General features: G+C 49.7%; 2 long non-coding RNA genes across 3 annotated transcripts in view; both read left to right on the forward strand.

The window, feature by feature from the left end:
- LOC147010902 (uncharacterized) overlaps window positions 1-14350 on the forward strand; it is a 15928-nt gene extending 1578 nt beyond the window's left edge. The window contains exons 2-3 of one of the 2 annotated variants that reach the window (XR_015052608.1): window positions 2316-2401; window positions 14151-14350. This is a non-coding gene — a long non-coding RNA (uncharacterized LOC147010902). Of the gene's footprint in view, window positions 2402-14150 lie in introns of both variants that reach the window. The other variant, XR_015052607.1, reaches the window with a different exon arrangement.
- LOC147010903 (uncharacterized) lies at window positions 2408-6763 on the forward strand. The gene is made up of 2 exons (XR_015052609.1): window positions 2408-2826; window positions 3090-6763. It is a non-coding gene; the product is annotated as an uncharacterized LOC147010903 (long non-coding RNA).
- Window positions 14351-21504: the final 7154 nt, after the last annotated feature.

Here is a 21504-nt window from a genome sequence, read left to right on the forward strand (position 1 = left end):
GCCTGGCTGTTCGTGGTTTGGTGCTGATAACGCCAAGGTCACGAATCTCCTTGAAATGGTTTTCTCACTGTTTGATAACTTTGTATACATTTTTGGCTTGGTGTTTGTGGCGCGAGGGTCGCGAGCTGCACTGTGGGCCGGCCCCCTCCACTGGGTCTGTTTGGGGTGGCATGTTCTCTCCACTGAGTCTGTGTTTGAGTCAGCTTTAGCTGTGGAATTCGATTCATATGCAGATTCAGGAGGGTGGGGGCTGCGGTGTCGAATTGCACATGCCATGCCCGACGACGTGAGAAATATTTTCAAAATTCGATTTGATTCGTGCTTAAAATGATATAGAAATGTGGTTGATTTGGAATGATTAAAAAAATGATTTGTAAAAGTAGTTGTGTATGATTTTGGTACCTTGTGATGAATGAGGATTTATACCACAAATGATTTTCAGATAAATCTGAAGTTAAGTCACAACCATCTCCCAAACTCCCTATTGGTGTTTGGCACGTGGGGCGATTCACAGATAATAGATGATGTCCTCGGATGGACGTTGAACTTGGCGTACTGGTTTTATTAGTCTGAGAATGTTAAAGTTTATAGATGAATGAATTCATGTTACCTTTTATAATGATTGTTCTGTTTAACGAAGTGCATCAGGTAGTGAAAAAAAAATTGGGTTAAAATACAGGACAAAGAAATGTAACAAGCTCCACACTGGGGAAAAAAAATAAAATAAAGTCTTTTGATCTGCAAGCTTGTCTGCCAAGGTCAGCTGTCTGCACGAATGGCAGAAAGCAAAACTTCTCTGGAGGCACCGCTGCTATATTATTGATTTGGCGGATTCATTCATGAAATATATAATTTGATTAGAATTTTGTTTATTGACAAATGATTTGACAATTTTTATACACCTGTTTAAAAAAAACACAAAAAAACGGAGGTTTAAACTGTATTTATTTGCTTTGATAAAGGAAATGAATTCATATTGAGGTCAGAGGATGTGATTAGATGGTTTGGGTCAGTGAGTTGGATATTGCAGCATGTTGCTGTTTTGAGGTGAGTGAAGTGAAGAGATGGACAATGTCAGAGATTTAAACGTTGATGGAAATTGTGAAGTGATGATAGAGATTGGTTAAACATTATTTTCCGAGATATTTCATTGGTAAAAAAGAAAAGAAATGGAGGCTTATAAAGTTAATTAAACAATGTTAGCATTTTGGTATTGTTTAGACTGTTTGGAGAAATTTTGTAACAATGTTATCAAAGTTCTTGTTTCAAAATGGATGCTCTGCAGCCAAGGTGTGATCTGTAGCTCGGCAACTCGATGTCAGGATGGCCGAGCGGAGTGGAGCTCCCATCCTGGGGGGTTTGCACACCGTTTTGTTTTTTGACCTGTAATGGTAGTGATGGGGATAATCTTATGGTCAAAAGGACCAACAAGTGATACTCATGATAATGTTTGCATGCACTGGGTTTGTTGTCACATGCATAAACATGGGGAACAGTAAGCAATTAATGAGGTTTGTGCGGTAACTGTGTTAGTTACTTTCAGACTAAGTTCATAAAAAAGAACTCATTGAGAATGAACCATCATGTTTCTCTTGGTTAAAATTGATATGAACTTTTGTTTTGAGATTACAAATTTGTTTAGCAGATGTGAATGTGAAAATGGTAACTGGGCAAAATCGAATTGCTTTGGATTCGGTACTTGAAAGAAGTAGCTTATGGTCTGTCTGCCGAATGAGGTGACCTCAAAGTCTCTGATAAAGTTTTTTTCTCTGTGGATTATTGTAGTAATGGGTCTAAGTTAACATCCTAGGGTGGGTGTGAAACTCTCACCCTTGGGCATTTTGAGAAATCCAACATGGCGGCCAAAATGGCTTCCGCTTTTAGAAATACTACTATGGTACCCCCAAATTATGCGAGAGAGACATGTAATACATCAAAATAGGGGTCTTAGAGGATGCTCAATTCAGAAATTTAGCCTAGAAAACTGGGTGTTTGTTATTTTTTGAGTTATTAGCGATTTTAGGAAGAAAATACTTGCGCGGAGAGGCCCATGGTGTCCAACACAAAATGTCATACGACTTCACGAACATGACAGCAACTACATATATTATAGTTGGCCAACATAAGCCCAGTTTCTTCTTTGTAATTTGTTGCACAGAGATTTCCTGCTATTTACAGGCATAATGTGTGTCAAGCAAGCACTGCATCAGTCAGGGCACTTTGATGCTGTTTTGCTGAAAATTATCTGAATTGTGGAAATCCAACTGCTTCATGATTTTCAAAACTGATTTTGTAACAGAGAACAATTTTTTCAGGTCTTTCTGCATGATGGTGGTGATGGTGCATGTGCATATGTGTAGATAAGAACAAAGGCTTCAAGTTTCGACATGTGAGCAGAGACGTAAGTGCTTCAGAATTTTGAATATATATTGTTATGGCTGTGGAAATTCGCAGAACACCATATAGGTTCCTTAGATCAGTTATCTCGGTAAGTCTGTGTTCAGTAAGATTTCCCCATCGTTGTTTAATGGGATTTATTCGTGTTCACCGGGCTGTGACCCTTTGAGATAGTGTTTTTCTTTATCTTTCGTTATTTTGAACCACCATTACAACAACCACCACCATCTTCGCCACTACACCCGCTTGCGAACGTCATCCTCCATGGACCACGCTACAACCCCCTTTCCGCGTCGGAAACCGTCCGCGAACGCGAGGAGGGAAGCAAGGAGGATCTCCGATGGTGCGCGGCTTCTCCTGCCTGATTTTCCCGCCTATTTACCCCCGCGCTTGGTGTGGGGGAAGTGCAATCCGAGCCGGGGGTCAAAGGTGAGAAAAGGTGGGGGCCTCTTTTGGGGAATAATTCCTTGGACCTGAGCCAAAACCAACTTCCCCCGTCCCCCGCGCGGGGAGGGGGCGAGAGGGCACGCCCCTTTTCGGGAGGCTTCTCGAAATGCCTCGAAGGGTGGTGGAGCCGAAAATGGGGTGGAGCGAAGGGTGGAGCCCCACGCTATAAAGGGCGGACTGTTCGCGAGGCTCGGGGCTCTGAGAGATCTCCCTGTGGTTCATGACTCTCTTCCCCTGTCTCCCAGTGGTTCATGCCCTGCTGCTTCTTCCGGCTCATGGTGCACTCGCCTGCCTTTGGTGGTCCAGTGCTCGTGCTTCCTGTGGTTCAGCTGTTCCTGTGGTCGGGGTCCGGTGGAAGGCTCGTGCATCGGGGACGCGGACAAAAGGCGCAGCTCTGCCGGCTGTGTGGTGTGGACCTGCGCGTCCGGACGAGGAGTGCCAGAGAGAGTTCGCCGGCCACGCGGGAGGCCCGGAAACCAGGCTCGTCCACGCTAGCTGTCGGGGGAGCGGGACGTCACGACTCGACGACCACTAAGGGGGGGCAGGTAACCTGCACGGTCTCGTGGGCCCATTCGGTCAGCCAAGGCCAACGTTATAAAGGTCCCTGGACTCCATCTACCTCCCTGCCGATGGGGAGGTCTTTCCTTTTGTTTTTGTATGCATGCTGTGGTGCCGTGTCCTGTTAAGTAACGACTGGACTGTATAAGTGACTGTGCTTGTAAATAATAATTAAAGTCGGTCGTATTGCTTTTGCATTCTATTTGTTACTTGTATATTGCATGACTGCCCTTGCTTGTGTTGTGCTGCATAGTGAATAAATGTCCTTGTGTGCAATGTACCCCGTTCATAGTGTCCTCCTTCCCCGTTTGAAAGTGCCATCTGGCATCGTGGAATAATTAGTTGGGTTTTAAACACCCGGTAAGGAGAATCGGATCCGTCGAGGTCGGCGATAACACCGCTCGGTTATCACTGTAGTACGGAATGGACCGCTTAAGCGGTTCATGTCCCAGGCCGACCTGCGGCACGGTGCAGCCCCTCGGTAGGTTACCCACGCGGGTACTTAGGTATATCGACATTCGGCGATTCACCCTATTTCCCGCGTGTAGAATACGGACTGGGCTGTGGTGAGGTTAAACCCCCACCCGTGACTGGTTCCTGGCGGTAGTTCACGACTGAATTGTCCGTCTGGTGGGCGACGCGGTTGCGATTGGAGTTACGCAGCCGATCGCACGCCGGCGGGCACAAATTCGTAACAGTGGTGTCAGCGAGCGGGAAACAAACTCTCCCGTCTCCAAACTAAATTTATGGGAATCAGACCAGGGGTTGTGTGAAGCAACCCCCCCCCGCCCATTCCCATTAAATTTCGAGCTTTTAAATTAAATTCCACGGAATAAGATGGCTTTTCAAGGCGAATGGGTGCCGGGGGTAGGAGGAATGTGTTATAATGTAGGATCCATGGCCCGGGATGGTTCTTCTATTTATAAACTCGCCGCTGATGTTGATCCATGGGGGAGCTCACCCTCATACACTGAGCACGAACTTTGCCGACAAACGAACTCGAAGCCGCACGATAGCGGCGCGATCGCATATCAGCGCAGCACGGAGCGGGCGGCTATTTTTAGTGCAATGAACGACGCGACACAAGGCGAGTGCTTTCAGTCACCGCTTCAAACCACGTGGTCATGGCAGGCAAGGCAGGCGGACATGGGCGGGCTTAACAATTGGAGGAAGAATGGAAAACCGAGCTCGAAAAGAAACAAAAGGAACACTATTTGGAATTAAAACAGCTAAAAGAAGAGGTAAGATCAGGCAATCAGGACAGAGAAAGCCAAGAAATGAAGGTAAAAAGAGAACAGGAATATCAGGAACAACAAAAGGAAAAAGCAAGGTTGAAGGAAGAGAAGGTAAAAAGAGAACAGAAATATCAGAAACAACAAAGGGAAGAAGCAAGGTTGAAGTATGTGGAGATGAGCAAGAAAAGGGATGAAACGAGTGAGGAGGGACAGAGAGAGGAAAAAATGGAGAAAAACTTTTGAGTTACTGGAATACCAGAGAAAAGAGAGGGAATTACAAAACGAGCTGAGGACGTTGAAAGAGGAAAGAACGGAAACGGCGAATGAAACGTTGAGGGACCACACTGAGCAAATCAAACAGTTCGAAGCCAAAGCAGGGTCGGAGTGTGCGGAGATGAGAAAGGAATTAGAAAAAAAAAGCTTCTGAGTTACTGAAACACCAAAACAAAGAAACGGGATTACAAAACGAACTGAAGATGTTGAGTGAGGAAAGAACGAGAACGGAGAATGAAACGTTAAGGAACCACACTGTACAGATCGACCAGCTGGAAACGAAGGCCAGATTGCAGAATGAGGAACAAGAGAGACAGTGGAATAAAAAACACAAAGAACAAGGAATGAGACAGGAGAAAGAAAGTCAATTGAAGGAAATAGAGATTGCAGAATGAGGAACAAGAAAGACAGTGGGATAGAAAACAAAAAACATGAATTTGAGGTTGACCAATTGAAAGAAAAGGAGAGGCTAGAGTAAGAGGAGATAGAGAAAGAACAATGAACGAAACAGCAAAAGGAGCTCGACCAATTGAAGGAAACTGAGATTGGACCATGAGGAGCATGAGAGACTGTGGGGTAGAAAACAAAAAGAATACGAGTTTGAAATTAATCAACTCGAGGAGAGAGCAAAATTTGAGTCCACAGAGATGGAAAAACTCCGGAACGATAACGAACAACTCGAAAAACTCCGGAACAATAATGAACAACTCAAAAAGCTCCGAGAGAAAGAACAACTTAAAGCGAGTCAGGAAGTGGAACAGCGCAATGAGGTGGGACGTGTGATATCACCATAAGGAGTAATGTTCGTAGTGCAGGACTTGATCGACACCACTCGTCGGATGAAAGAACAATTAGGACCAACCCTAATAAAGGAGACACAAATAAAACTGGAGGAGAGAGAAGTATTGCCAGAGACACGGGAGATAGACCGAATTGAGAATGAATTAAATGGAACGAAGGAGGAAACAGACGAGGATCCAGGAAGAAACTAATATACATGAGGTGACTGAGTTGGCAGAGACACGGGAGATAGAGGGTGAATTAGACGGGGTTAAGGACAAGCACACACACATTGAGGTAGTGGAGGACAATGGGGCGAGCTGGCGGACTGTTTCGCGACCCGGTGCGAGCAGCTGGATAGCCTCCTTCAGGAACGGAGGGAGACGCTATGCTACCTTGAAGCTGATCTCGACCAGGTGGGTCCGGTCGAGCTTTGCGAGTTTGAGGGGGCGAGTGCTGTAGACGGGTGCACAATGAGCTTGGGGGGTATGGAGGCCCCGGGAGCCCTTGTGGTGGCACAATTCCCCAGTGTGATTGTCCCGGTGTGTGTGGTAATGAGTGTGGTGTCAAAATGCGTGTTCACAAGTGTGGCAAAATGCGTGCTGCAACGCACGCATAGCGTGGGTGCAAGGGCGTGTGTGAAAGCGACCGCATGTGTGGAAGAAACACCGCGTGTGACAGAAACCCCGAGTGTGAAAGAGACCCCGTGCGTGAGTGGTGTGTTCGTGAGTGTGCCGAAGTGCATGCCTCCCAGCACGCCATGTGTGGATGAGGCGCCGTGTGGGGAAGAAGCACCGCGAGTGAAAGAGGCCACGTGTGAGTGGAGCATGGTATGTGAGAGAGACAGCGTGTGTGAGGTCGTTGTATGTGAGGTAGATGACTGTGGGCATGCGGGAACACGCAACTGCATGTCCGTGTGTAAATGTAATGGTGAGGTATGTGAGTCTCGTGACACGCGGGAGTTTGAGCGCGTGGATGGAATGGCGACGAAGACGGTGACAGAGGGACAAAGGCCGAGTAGCGGCCGTAGCTGCATTGGGGACCGTGCCGGGTTTGCACGGCAGCACATGCGGGGTCCATGCTGCGCAACACACGAGGCCGCAACGTGCGCGCCTGCGGGAGTGAAGCCCAGTCCGGAAACGCACGCGATGGATTAGCCGATCCCGCGGACGGACAGAAGGTAGGCTGGACAACGGATTTGGACCAGATGGGTTCTCCAGGCGGGCGTGTGTGAAGCTCTACGTGGCCTGCACAGTGTGTTTGTTCGCAGAGCGCACGGCGCAGGTTACGGACGAGCGGAGCACGTGTGTTCGCGTGGGGAAACGCGAGGCTTGTTTTTTTTGATGCGCAGGGTGACGTTATGGCTGCACGTAGGGTTGGAATCCGGCAGGAGGGGTATCCCTGCAGGATGGTACCGTCCAAGGAGGAACGAGGTGCACGAACAGCTGCCATGACGTCACGGGAGTAAGAGCGCAGGTTGCGAATTGCCGCGCTGGAGAATGCGCATAAAAAAAAGCAAGCCTCGCTTCGGGTGAACAGGATTCCCTGGGCAGGGGTGGAAGACCCTCTTGCCTGGGCACAGGATACAACTAGTAAGGGGGAAGGGTTAGTGTTAGTTGGACCGGTCTCATGGGGCAGGGGTAAGTCCTCATGGGGCCTGTGGAATGGATTAGGTAGAGGGATTTAGTGGAGATTTAGGATGGGAAATTGATTTTTGGATTTTGTAGACAGTGACAGACTGAGTGTGTAGTGGGGACGTAGCTTAGCTACGTAGTGTTAAATGGAATGTGCTACTAGTTTAAGGGATGACAAGAGAGCACGAGGTAGTTAGGGAATGTCGTCAGAAGGATGGCCGAGTTCAGCGATGGAGTGTGAGAGTTGAAGAGTGAAGTGGAATCATGTTGAGTGAGTGAGGCCATCGGGCCTGAGTGAGTGGAGTGAATGTGGTATGCATGGTGCGATGAGTGATTGGGGGGAGGAGTGATTCCCACCCAAGGGACCCTGGGGTCAGAATAATGCGAGTTCGTGGGTTAGTTAAATTTACAAAATGGAGGTCGTTTTGCTGTTGGTGGGAGTGTCGGCTCGAAACCCGTTTGGAGGGGTGCAGGAGCCCTGTTGACAGGCTGGGAGCGTGGCTGCGAACGGTGAGCATCGCTGAGTGGGTATCCCGGGCACCGGGCTAGTCGGCCGCGGTAGGCCAAGGGTCCATGGGGGGCCGGGATAGCGTAGTGGGCAAGGGTGACCCGCATGATGCGGGGCCCGGGGCGCCATATGCCACGGGGGCAGTGTACTGGGCACGGGCGACCCTCGGAAAGGGACCCGGGGCGCCAACATGCCACGTGGGCATAGAGGGGGAGTTGCCAGAGATGGCACTCCCCAGTTTTAGGGAGCTGGAAGCTCAGAGGCAGTGTGGTGCCCGGGTGTGCCATTGTTGGGGAATCGGCAGAGGGTAGTTCCTGCCAAGGGAGCCACGCGTCCCAGCCGTGAGACCGTGTGAGGGCACGGAAAGAAAATTGGGGGGGGGCATGGCCCGAAATCTGAGAGGACACCAACACAGGCGATGGGAATCTTGGTTGTGAGAACCAATAGTTTAAAGCGAGAGGCGCTTTGTGAAAGCCCCAGGCTCGTTTAAAAGTTAATGGTTAGGGTAGATAGGAAGTGTACCCCTCCGCACCATCCATCCCTTCGCTCGTTGTGGGCCACTGGACCCACCTTGGGTTAGAGCGCTGAGATCTGTGGAGGCCATTCTGGGGCTTCATTGGGCCTCGACACAGGATGCTAGCTCTCCCTCATTCCCCTCCGGGAAGGGAACGTAGGGGTTGGGAGTAGGCTAGGAGACGATAGGTTAGCCGAACAAGGACGATAAAGGGGGTTAGGAGACGAGTTATAGTGGGAAGTAAAAATAAAAATAAAATAAAACAAAAAAAATAAGATGGGCTAAATTGGGGATTTTTGACAAATTAAGGGAGTGGGTATGAACAGGGACAGGCAGAGGCGATAGGTTGGGAGGGAGACAGTCGGGTAGGTCCGAGCCCGCCTTCTGAGTGGCCAGCACCACCGCACTCCCTCCACCAACCTCCATTTCAAGGCAAAAGGCTGGCCAACTTCATCTGCTGGCTGTGTTTACTACGAGGCCTGTGTCGGCCACTTCATCTGCTGGCTGTTGCTGCAAGGCCTGTGCCGGTCGGATCGTCTGCTGGCTGTTTGCTACAACAGCCTTGTTTCACCTTACCATGCCTTGCCTGCTTGCCTTGCCATGCCATGCCTGCTGCCCCTGTTCTGTTTTGCATTCCCCCCCCCCCCCTGTTCATTACCATGTGTGCCAGGATGATTGCGCAAGCTGCAGGGACTGCCCTGTAGGCAGTCACAACACAGGAATGCACTGGCGGCCTGTGCATTGCTTTTGTTCACTGCGTTCATTTAAAAAGGGGGAGGCCTTGGACTGCGTATGAGTAGCCTGGCTCCCTGCTTCTTTTTCCACAGAGTCCATAGATCCTGGGCCATGGTGTAGTGCACAATTATAAGGTTAAGGAGTAAAGTGTAAATGTGTTTTGCGCCCCCGGCATGTGAGTCTTAGCGCCGGCAATTTATTTAAGTTGTCTGTATGAGTGGATTTGTTTAGTTAGTTACTCAGCCCGTAGGTTATTTATTTTGGGGACACAAATCCACTGAATGTCGCACTCAGGGATCCAAAGGTAAATCGTACTAGGGGAAAACTTACACATGATGGCACACGAAAATTCGACGACTCGGGACGAGTCTGTAAAAAGGGGAGGGGGTAGTGTTACGGCTGGAAATTTGCATAACACCATATAGGTTCCTTAGATCAGTTATCCCGGTAAGTCTGTGTTCAGTAAGATTTCCCCACCGTTGTTTAATGGGATTTATTCGTGTTCACCGGACTGTGACCCTTTGAGATAGTGTTTTTCTTTATCTATCGTTATTTTGAACCACCATTACAACAACCACCACCATCTTCGCCACTACACCCGCTTGCGAACGCCATCCTCCACGGACCACGCTACAACCCCCTTTCTGCGTCGGAAACCGTCCGAGAACGCGAGGAGGGAAGCAACTAGGATCTCCGATGGCGCGCAGCTTCTCCCGCCTGATTTTCCCACCTATTTTCCCCGCGCTTGGTGTGGGGGAAGTGCGATCCGAGCCGGGGGTCAAAGGTGAGAAAAGGTGGGGGCCTCTTTTTGGGCGAATAATTCCTTGGACCTGAGCCAAAACCGACTTCCCCTGTCCTCCGCACGGGGAGGGGGCGAGAGGGCACGCCCCTTTTCGGGAGGCTTCTGGAAACGCCTCGAAGGGAGGTGGAGCCGAAAATTGGGTGGAGCGAAGGGCGGAGCCCCGTGCTATAAAGGGTGGACCGTACGCGAGGCTCAGGGCTCTCTGAGAGATCTCCCTGTGGTTCATGACTCTTCCCCTGTCTCCCGGTGGTCCATGCCCTGCTGCTTCTTCTGGCTCGTGGTACACTTGCCTGCCTTTGGTGGTCCGGTGCTCGTGCTTCCTGTGGTTCAGCGCTCCTGGGGTGGTTCAGCTGTTCCTGTGGTTGGGGTCCGGTGGAGGGCCCGTGCATCCAGGACGCGGACGGAAGGTGCAGCTCTGCCGGCTGTGTGGTGTGGACCTGCGCGTCCGGACGAGGAGTGCCCGAGAGAGTTCGCCGGCCACGCGGGAGGCCCGGAAACCAGGCGCGTCCACGCTTGCTGTCGGGGGAGCGGGACGTCACGACTCGACGACCACTTGGGGGGGGGGCAGGTAACCTGCACGGTCTCGTGGGCCCATTGTCAGCCAAGGCCTACGTTATAAAGGTCCCCGGACCCCGTCTACCTCCCTGCCTATGGGGAGGTCTTTCCTTTTGTTTTTGTATGCATGTTGTGGCACCGTGTCCTGTTAAGTAACGACTGGACTGTATAAGTGACTGTGCTTGTAAATAATAATTATAGTCGGTCGTATTGCTTTTGAATTCTATTTGTTACTTGTATATTGCATGACTGCCCTTGCTTGTGTTGTGCTGTATAGTGAATAAATGTCCTTGTGTGCAATGTACCCCATTCGTCGTGTCCTCTTTCCCCGTTTGAAAGTGCCATCTTACATCGTGGAATAAATAGTTGGGTTTTAAACACCCGATAAGGAGAATCGGATCCGTCAAGGTCGGCGATATCACCGCTCGGTTATCACTGTAGTACGGAACGGACCGCTTAAGCGGTTCGTGTCCCAGGCCGACCTGCAGCGCGGTGCAGCCCCTCGGTAGGTTACCCGCACGGGTACTTAGGTATATCTACATTTGGCGATTCACCCTATTTCGCACGGGTAGAATGCGGACTGGGCTGTGGTGAGGTTAAACCCCCACCCTTGACTGGTTCCTGGCGGTAGTTCCAGGAGGGTCACGACTGAATTGTCCGTCCGGTGGGCGACGCGGTTGCGATTGGAGTTATGCGGCCGATCGCACACCGGCGGGCGCGAATTCGTGACTATATATATATATATATATATATATATATATATATATATATATATATATATATATATATATATATATATATATATATATATATATATATATATATATATATATATATATGACAGATCTGCTTTCCAAAACTTAATTCATCATGTTTATTTACAGGTACTTCTGGTGGTGGTGTTGGTGGTGCTTAGTAGATGTAGATAATTTGTCGTGTACGTGTACCCTGAATGAACAATGTGTGTTCAAAATCAAGTATGGAAAAGATTGTGAACAGGAATCAAAGGCTCTGCAGAAAAACAGTGGACCTGAGAGAATATTGTAAATTATCGATGCAAGTCAGAAATATGGAGATGACTTGCACATCAAATTGCATGGAGAGCTATCAGCAAATCCAAACTTGACAATTTTCTTTCACAAAAACTGTCTCCAGGTATACTTCCAAGTCAAATCTGGCAAAATATGAATTACAGAATGTTCCAGAACAACCCCCAAGAAAACTATGAAAGTCTTGTGTTCAATTCAATTTTAGAGAACATTGTCTGTATTGTGGAGATTTGTGACCTTGAAAAGGACCCAAAGCACCCTGGGAGATGGAGACCTGCCTTCCTCTGCCGCTCCACATACTCTGAGCATGATAAAAAGCCCTACAAAGACTTTTTGCTTGAAAGATGCAGAGTACATAATAATGAATGGGCCATTCAGGTCAGGCTTCGGCTGGAGGGGGCCCTGGATATGCATGCTGTAGATGCCAGATATCACAGGGACTGTATGTGCAAGTTCATGGCCCTCCGAAACATCCAACCAACAGGAAGAAAATCAGAAACTGATGTGGTTGATCCAGGACTGCAGGCTGTCTTCAGCTTCATGCTGGAGAACAAGGACAGTCTATGGAATTCAGTTGAATTATATGATGTTTACAGCAGTTGTAGTGTGAGGTCATTGTCACGCTCAAGTGTCATTGAGAAGGTGAAGGAAAGGTTCTCTGATGATCTGGAGACCACCCAGGAAGAGGGTGACACCATCATTCGACATCAGCTGGCAGTTGTCAAACCACAGTTAGCCTCGTGGTGGCAGACGACACAAACATCTTTGTCTTGCTGTGCCACTTCCGTCATCTTGGGAAGATCACTTTACAGGTGTGGATGGTATCACCAATCAGGGGTCCGTCAGTGATTGACATCAATGCATCTGTAGCCAATAATGAAGAGATTATGGAAGATCTTCTTCCAATGCATGGTTTGTCAGGATGTGACAGTGGCACCATACTTCAGAATTGGAAAGGGAGTTGCCCTCAGAGTTCTAAGCAGCCAAAAGCATTCCCTCAGTTTACTTGGTGACATTACAGTTGAGCTGAAAGATGTCATCAAACAATGTACACGCTTCGTCCTTGCATGCTATGGTGAGGACACTGATTCAGCAAATGATGCGAGGTACAAACTGTGGATGAAGAAGGTGAGCAAGAACATCTCCAATGCTCCCAAGCTCCAGTCTCTATCCCCAACCGATGAAACCCTCTGTCAGAATGTGGCCCGGGCTCACATCCAGGTTGCAGTCTGGAGGAACTCCTTGGAGCCAAACTCACCAGCACTTGACCCAGCAGCCCATGGGTGGTACAGGGAGGATGGATCTCTGAGTGCAGTCATGCTTCCTCCCAACACTGCACAAGCTCCTGATGCTCTGCTCAAGGTTATCCAATGCTCCTGCAAGGGGGAATAAAATCATGCAACACACGCAGATGCAGCTGCTGCAGTTCAGGCATGACTTGCACAGTGTTTTGCCATTGCGAAGGAGATGATGAATGCTGGAATCATCACACCAGGATAAATGATGCAATGGTGGAAAATGACTGATGATGAATATTGAGAAGCATATGTTTATTTGTTCGAGTGTGTTCAGTATTTTGTTCGACTGTCTGATTGTTCAAATCATTGAATTGTTACCGTATTTCAAATGACTGCATATAGTAACCATATTTTATGAGCATATATTGCAACAGGTTGAAAGATTATAATCAGGACATGATTGAAATTATTGTTTTAACACAGATATTGTGATTATGTTACTTTACTAATTAGTATGGTTTGCAAAGGTATGTGATTATAATGATTGTAATAGTGTGACATGCTGGTTCAACTTTGTCATTATCGGCTTGCCTCTTGTTTGTAACTTTGTGTATGTAACTTTCAAAAAATGGTATTTGTAAATTTTGAAATCTTTTCTGAAAGTAGTTTTGAATAACAATTGCAGGAGTAATTACTTTTAAGTTTTGTTAACATGTTGTATCATAAAACCACATTTCATGTCGTAAACGAACTAAGATGCTGTTCTCCGACATTACTAAACTGGTACTCAGGTCATTATTATGTACATTTATGAAAAAAATTAAACATACCAGTTTCTAGTACAGAAATTTGGGTTTCTCACTTATTGAAACCCCTATTTTGATGTATCACATGCTTCTCCAGCATAATTTGAGGGCACTATAGTAGCGTTTCTATAAGCGGAAGCCATTTTGGCCGCCATCTTGGATTTTTCAAATTGCCCAAGGGTGAGAGTTTCACACCCACCCTAGGATGTTAACTTAGACCCTATACTACAATAATCCACAGAGAAAAAAACTATCAGAGACTGAGGTTAGGGTAAAATTTCCAGTTTGGCAGACAGACTATTACTTTCATATTTTTGTATAGATGATGGAATATTTTTGGTGAAAAGAATTGATTGCAAATTGGAACCCTGATAAAGGCTGTTGCCCTTTCTACATGGAAATAGCAAATGATGAATGTTTTGAGTACACATAAAACTGAGATTTCTGTATATTTTAGTTGTCATTTAGGGAAATAATAAGGAAAGAGATAAAATATTGATAATGCAAGTTGAATGCTTCTGCAAGAACCTTTGTCAGTCTTGTTGAGATACATGAGCCCATGACATTTACATGATGGCATGTTTAATCGATGTTAACCTTGATTTTGTTTGTTTTGGAGTGTTGTGAGCAGTTGAACCATGCAATGTACGATTTCGTCTAGTGAAGCTTTGAAAAACTTCCACTGAAAGATTGGACGATGGGGAGAACCCAGATTTGGGTGATTGGGCATTCAACACGTGATCATGAAACTACCCCCTTCCTGAGGAGATAAGATGAGCAATGTGAAAAAAAAGAAAATAAAAAACCCACTGAGGAGAAGGTTGAGCAAAGTCTTAACGTCACCGTTGTGTGGTGCCTGCCTGGAAGAATGTCCTCAACCACACTCACGGATTGTTGCTCTGCAAATACATCGTGAACTTGCGTGGTTGCTTCAATGCTCAACGAAGGCCCTGAAGGTCCACACGTCGAGTCCTCTGCAACATGTGTTCAATGGTGTGGGTGGGGCTCGTGCAGCCGTCGTGACTGCATCCAACGTGCACAGATGGCTTGGTGAATCAAACCTGTTGCAAAAACAGCTGCTACAAGGGCCCAAACTCTGCTGGGACTCTGGGTCACCTCTCTGATCCTTTTCATCACCTTCAACCCAGCATCGAGCCCAAGCCCTTGCTTGCCAAGATCTACCTTCTCTTCAGCTCAACAGAGTGCTTCAACTGTGTTTCCCGTTGAGTGCGCTATTTAAATGGAAACGCACACACTTGCCTGGGACACTATTGAAATGGTTGTTATGAGAACGAGCACTCGCTGCCATTGTTGATTGAACTTGTGTAATGTATTTTTCTCCTTCAGGAATGGGATATGGTGATCATGTGTAACATAATTAATCAAAATTTTCCTTATAAGGAAAAAATGGGGGAATTGTGGAAGAAATAATTATATTAATGTACTCTAAATTGTAATTGTGCTGGTGTTTGATAAATTTAATTTTTATGCTATTAGTCAAATTGGCTGTCAGTGTTCCTTCCCTTTGGCCAAGAGTCTTTTGCCCAAAGTGTTGATTGTCTTGATCTGGAACAAAGTGACCTTTCTGATAACACCAAGGTTGTTATGATTACAAAGTTGCTTTTCACCTGGAAGACATGTATTGCATTTTGGAGTTCTTTGTTTAAGGCTTAACAGCCCCCACCACTCTCCCATGAAAAGCATATAAATACCAGAAATTGTAATCTTCTTTTAGTGCAAGCACGTGTGATGTATAGCATCTCGGTGGCTTGTGCTCCTTGGTACTGACCAAGTATAATAAAACTCTAATTCACTTTCCACAACGTGAAAGTACATTACATCAATCGGGTCGGTTAAACGGTTAATGTTTAAGTAAGAATAAATAAAATAGTCCCTGTAATGTCCATCTTCTCTTCGCCATGTTCCCCGTCCCATCCCCATCCCTCTCCCTTCCACAGTTCACCTAATGTGTCTGTTCCCCACTGTTTTGTCCCTTCCACTCCCGCCCCTCTTGTCTCATGCCTCCTTGCTGTGAGTTGTGTGTTAGCTCGCATACGAGCCTCGACCAAGGTATACCAAAAAAAAAATAGAACCAAATAAAGTTCCACAACAAATGGGGGCTCAAGTTCATTGTGAGAGAGAGACTTGAGAATAAACTGGTGGATGCCAACATCTGAATTTTTGAACTCACAAGTAGAGAATAAAATTAAACCTGAAAGAGTGCTCTTGTTGTGGTTCAGTCATTTTGCTCTGCGTGTCTTTCACTTTTGTAACGAGATTTACACTGAGTCAGCTAAATGTTAAACCCTCACAAGTTAAATAAGATTCCACAACAACTGAAGAATTCTAGATCACAACGAGGTATAAAGAAATAATTCCTCATTATATATTGTTACGGATTCGCGCCCGCCGGCGTGCTGACGGCCACGTAACTCGAATCGCGGCACGTCGCCCACCGGACGGACAATCCAGTCGTGACCCTCTCGGACTAACGCCGGGAACCAGTCACGGGTGGACCTTTCGGTCTCACCGCGATCGAGCCAATCGGCCCCCGCGTGGGATAGGGTTGCTCGCCAAATTCGACCTACCTAAGTACCCACACGGAGGGTAGACCGGGCGATCGCACCTCGCCGCAGGTCGACTTCGGACACGGGCCACTTAAGCGACCCGTTCCGTACTATCGGGATAACCGAGCGGTGTTATCGTCGGCCTCGACGGTTCGATTAATTATCGGGCGTATTCAGCCCACTACCAACCCTTTACGTGAAGCAAGATGAGGATTCAATGAGAGAAATGACGAAGCGAAGCGGGAAACAGTTCAACATAAAGCACATTTATTCGCGATGAACGGAAAGCACACATATACAATTCCACCAAAAGCACAGAGAAAAGAAGACAAAAAGCAAATGCGACAATGCAGATATAATACCGACTACGCGAGCACACGGCAACACTTATACAATTTTACTTCACAGACGGCGACGACAACACACATTCCCAAAGCAAAAGAAAAGAGAACCACCCTCCAGGATGAGGGGGTAGGCGGGCCTGGGGCCGAGACCGTGTCGGGCCTACCCGTCTGGTGATGAGACGCGGAGCGGCGGTGGTGCCTCAACTCCGCGGGCCTCGCGGACAGTGTCTGGTAGGGGGTGGGAAGGGGGCCCCCTTGGTCGCACTATCTCAGCGCGGGGGGAAACAGGAGGGGGTTGCTGATGCTCGGGGAAAGGAGGATTTTTACTCTGTCTCGGGTCCCGCGACGAGCGTCTCCACCTCGACCAGGTCGCGCCGTCGGCCTCCCTGGTGTGCAGCTCCCGGCACCGACGCGAGCACCCCCTCGTCTGCCTTCGCCGCCGCCGCCTCTCCACAGCTCCGTCCTCTTCGCCCCGACTCCAACTCCGAACTCTTCCTCCTGCGAACTTCCCAACTGCACTCAACTCCAACGCACACGACGATTCTTTTCTGACGAACGCAGCCGCTTATATAAGCCCCGTGGCTTCGCCTTTGACCCCCTGCCTTCGACCTTTCACCTCGCTCCCCATTGGCCCGAGAAAAAGTGGGCGTGAATGCATTTTGATCCATGAATTTGCATATAGCGACCGCCCTCCAACGCCCTGGAGGCGGGGCCAAATCGCCCCTTGCTCACCGATTGGACGGAACAAAAGTGGGCGTGAGTCGTTTTTGATCCGTTTTTGGAGCGGAAAGTCCGTGGTTTTGTACACGCTGTTCGGCGCGCGCCCTGCACGAGTCCAATACCGGTACCCACAAGCGGCGCAAGAACGGTGGCGATGCGACGGTTGCGAGGTGTGACGGTAAAGGTCGTGGCTGTTGTGGTGAAGCGGCGTTGTGGTGGGTGGTTGATGTTGTGACGACTGTTGAGACGTGGTTGGTGGTGGTAATAATGGCGGTTGGTCCAAAATAAAGATAGTAAAAGAAAAACGGCTATCCTGAAGAGTCGCAGCCAGCATGAATGACATTTATTCCCTCTAGACAACGGGTTTGGGCCTAACTACACATATACTTACCGAGATATCTCACCTCAGGGACCTGAATGGTGGTTTGCGAATTTGGTAACCACAACACTACCCCCTCCCCTTTTTACAGACTCGTCCCGAGTCGTCAAATTCTCGTGTGCCATCATGTGTAGTTTTCCCCTAGTACATTTTACCTACGGATCCCTGAGTGCGACATTCATGGTATTCGTGTCCCCAAAATAAATAACCTGAGGGCTGCGTAACTACCTAAACAAACTCACTCACACGGACGACTTAAATAAAATTGCCGGCGCTAGGACAGACATGCCGGGGGCGCACTCATATTTACAGTACATCTTAACCTTAACTTACAAATTTTACACTAAACCATGGCCCAGGATCAATGAACTCTGCAAAAGAAAAGCAGTCAGCAGGGAGCCAGGCTGCTCGCATGCAGTCTCTGGCTCAAAACAATGCAGGTGACAGGGAACGTGGCTGGCTGCTCACACGCAGTCCAAGGCCTTCCCTTTTGAACTGAACGCAGTGAACCACAACGGTGCACGGGCTGCACAAACGTAGTCTCCGTGCCAGCTCAAGTGGCACACGCAATGAACACAACGAATGGATGGATGAATGGATGGACGCAAACACGGTGCACGGGCCGCCACTGCAGGCCCGTGTTGTAGCTGCCAACGGGGCAGTTCTCGCAGCTTGCAAACTGTTGCCTTGATCCTGGCGCACATGGCAATGAACAGGGGGGGGGGGGCAAAGCAAAAATTGAACGGGGCTGGTGAACGGGGCTGGTGCAGTGGGCATGGCATGGCAAAGGTAGCAGGCAAACACAGCCCGCAGAAGAAGGCCGCTGCAGGCAAACACAGCCGGCAGACGAACTGGCCGGCACAGGCCTTGAAGTACCACAGCTGCAGATGAACTGGCCGGCACAGGCCTTGCAGCACAGCAGCTGCAGACGATCCAGCCGGCACAGGCCTTGAAGCAAAACACGGCCAGCCGATGCCACAGGCCTTGCAGCAAACAACAGCTGCCGATGAAGTGGGCCGGCCTTTGCCTTGCAGCAACGCAGCCAGCAGATGAAGCTGGCCTGTCTTTGCCGTTGAGTGGAGGTTGGTGGAGGGAGTGCGGTGGTGCTGGCCACTTGGAAGGCGGGTTCGGACCTACCCTACCTGTCTCCCTCCCAACCTACCGCCTTTGCCTGTCACTGTACATACCCACTCCCTTAATTTGTCAAACCCCAATTTAGCCCCAACTTACTTTTTTTTATTATTTTCTTCCCCACTATAAATCGTCCCCTAACCCCCTTTATCGTCCTTGTTCGGCTAACCTATCCTGTCACCTAGCCTACTCCCAACCCCTACGTTCCCTTCCCGGAGGGGAACAAGGGAGAGCGAGCGTCCTGTGTCGAGGCCCAATTCAAGCCTCAGAATGGCCTCCCCAGAGTTCGGCGATCTATAACCAAAGTGGGTCCAGCGGCCCACAACGAGAGCGAGGGGATGGATGGTGCGGAGGGGTACACTTCCTAATCTATCCTAACCATTTAACTGTTAAACTACCCCGGGGCTTTCAACAAGCGCCTCTCGCTTAAACTATTGGTTCTAACAACCCAGATTCCCGTCGCCTGTGTTGGTGTCCTCACAATTTCGGGCCTCGCCCCCCAATTTTCTCTCCGTGCCCTCACACGGTCTCATGGCTGGGACACGTGGCTCCCCTTGGCAGGCACGACCCTCTGCCGATTCTCCGACGATGGCACCCCCGGGCACTACACTGCCTCCGAGCCTACCAGCTCCCTAACACCGGGGAGTGCCCCCCATGGCACCTCCCCTGAAACGCACACGTGGCAGGCTGGCTTCCCGGGCCCCTTTCCGAGGGTCACCCATGCCCACAACACTGCCCACGCGGCTAATGGCGCCCCGGGCCCCCGCACCAAGCAGGCGCACCCGTGCACACTACGCTATCCCGGCCCCCCATGGGCCCTTGGCCTACCACGGCCGACTAGCCTGGTGCCCGGGGTACCCACTCAGCGATACTCACCTTTCGCAGCCACGCTCCCAAGCCGTCAACAGGGCTCCTGCACCCCTCCAAATGGGTTTCGAGCCTACATTCCCACCAACAGCAAAACGACCTCCATTTTTCAATTTGACTAACCCAGCTAACTCACTCTACACTGACCCCGGGGTCCCTTGGGCGGGAGTCACTCCTCCCCCCAATCACTCATCGCACCATGCATTCCCCATTCGCTCCACTCACACAGACCCGCTGGCCTCACTCACTCATCATGTCTTCACCTCATAACTCACCAACAACTCTTCAACACACTCACCGCTGAACTCTGCCATCCTCCAAACTACATCCCCAAACTAACTCGTGCTCCCACGTCGTCCCTTAAACTACAGCACGTTCCTTTTAACACGACGTAGCTAAACTACGTCCCCCTCTACACATTCACAAGTCTGTCACTGTCTCCAAATAAATCATTTTATTTCCCAAAAATCAATTTCCCAACCTAAATCTCGCTATCATCCCTCTACCTAATCCATTCCACGGACTCCATGAGGACTTACCCCTGCAAGCTAACCCTTCCCCCTAACTAGTTTCCATCCTGTGCCCAGGCCAAGGGGTCTTCCACCCCTTGCCCAGGAATCCTGTGCGCCCGAAAGTGAGGCTTGCTTTTTCCTTTTCTTCTTTACTTGCGCAGCACCAGCGCGGCAACTCAGAGCTCGCGCACTTTGCACCTGCCCGTGACGTCATGCAGCTGCACGTGTTCCTCGTCCCTCCTTGGACGGTACCATCCGGCAGGGATACCCCTCCTGCCGGATTCCAACCACACGTGCAGCCATGACGTCACCGTGCGCATAAAAAAAAAAACAAGCCCCACGTCTCGAGGGGTTCCCCACGCGAACACATGTGCTTTGCCCGTTGGAGCTTAACACACACGATCGCGTGGAGAACCCGTCCGGTCCAAATCCGTAATCCTGCCTAAACTGTGTCCGTCCGCGGGATCGGCAAATCCACCGCGTGCGTTTCCGGACCGGGACTTCACTCTCGCAAGCGAGCACGTGGTGGTCTCGTGCGTTGCACAGCACGGACCTCGTGCTCACTGCTGGGTGAACCCGGCACGGTCCCCGACACAACTACAGCCGCTTCTCGGCTTTCTTTCTTTACATGTCGCCGTCGTCGCCATTCGACCCACGCACACCTGCGTGTTACGACGCTCACACTCCATTCCATTCCATTCACCCCGGGAGACGCGGCTGCGTGCTCCCGCATGCCAACCGACATCTCCCTCACATACCGCTCTCTCACACACACGGTCTCCCTTGCATTCGGCCGTTCACTCACGCGTGCCTCACTACTCACACAAACCATACTACTTACACACGCGGGGGCACTCACCCGCGGTGCCTCATCCACACTCCGTGCCTCACTCACACACGCGGGGGCACTCACCCGCGGTGCCTCACTCATACTGGCCGTTTCATCCACACACACGGCCTCTCTCACACACGGTGCCTCATCCACACACGGCATGCTGGGAAGCACGTACTCCGGCACCATCGCCACCACACCACTCACACACGGGGTCGCTTCCACACACGGGGACGCACTCACACCTTGCACCACACACACAGGGACAACTACACTGGGGATTCGTGTCCCCACAAGGGTCTCCGGGGCCTCTATACCCCCCAAGCTCTCCGTGCACCCGTTCGCAGCACTCCTCCCCCCAACCTCGCAAAGCACGACCGAACTCACCTGGTCGTGACTCGCCTCAAGGGGGCATACTCCCTCCCCTCGTTCCTGGAGGAGGCCATCCAGCTGCTCGCACCGGGTCCCTGCACGGTCCGCCAGCTCAACCTCATGGTCCTCCACTACCTCTGTGTGTGTGTGTGCGTCACTAACCTTGTCCAATTCACCCTCTATCTCCCGTGTCTCTATACATTTATAAGTTTCTGTTGTCGTCACCTCGTGTCTCGTCTCACACGTTTT

This window comes from Eptatretus burgeri, chromosome 16 (assembly GCF_056783735.1).
Source record: "Eptatretus burgeri isolate ZD-2024b chromosome 16, Ebu_testis_v1, whole genome shotgun sequence".
Taxonomy (NCBI): Eukaryota; Metazoa; Chordata; class Myxini; order Myxiniformes; family Myxinidae; genus Eptatretus; species Eptatretus burgeri.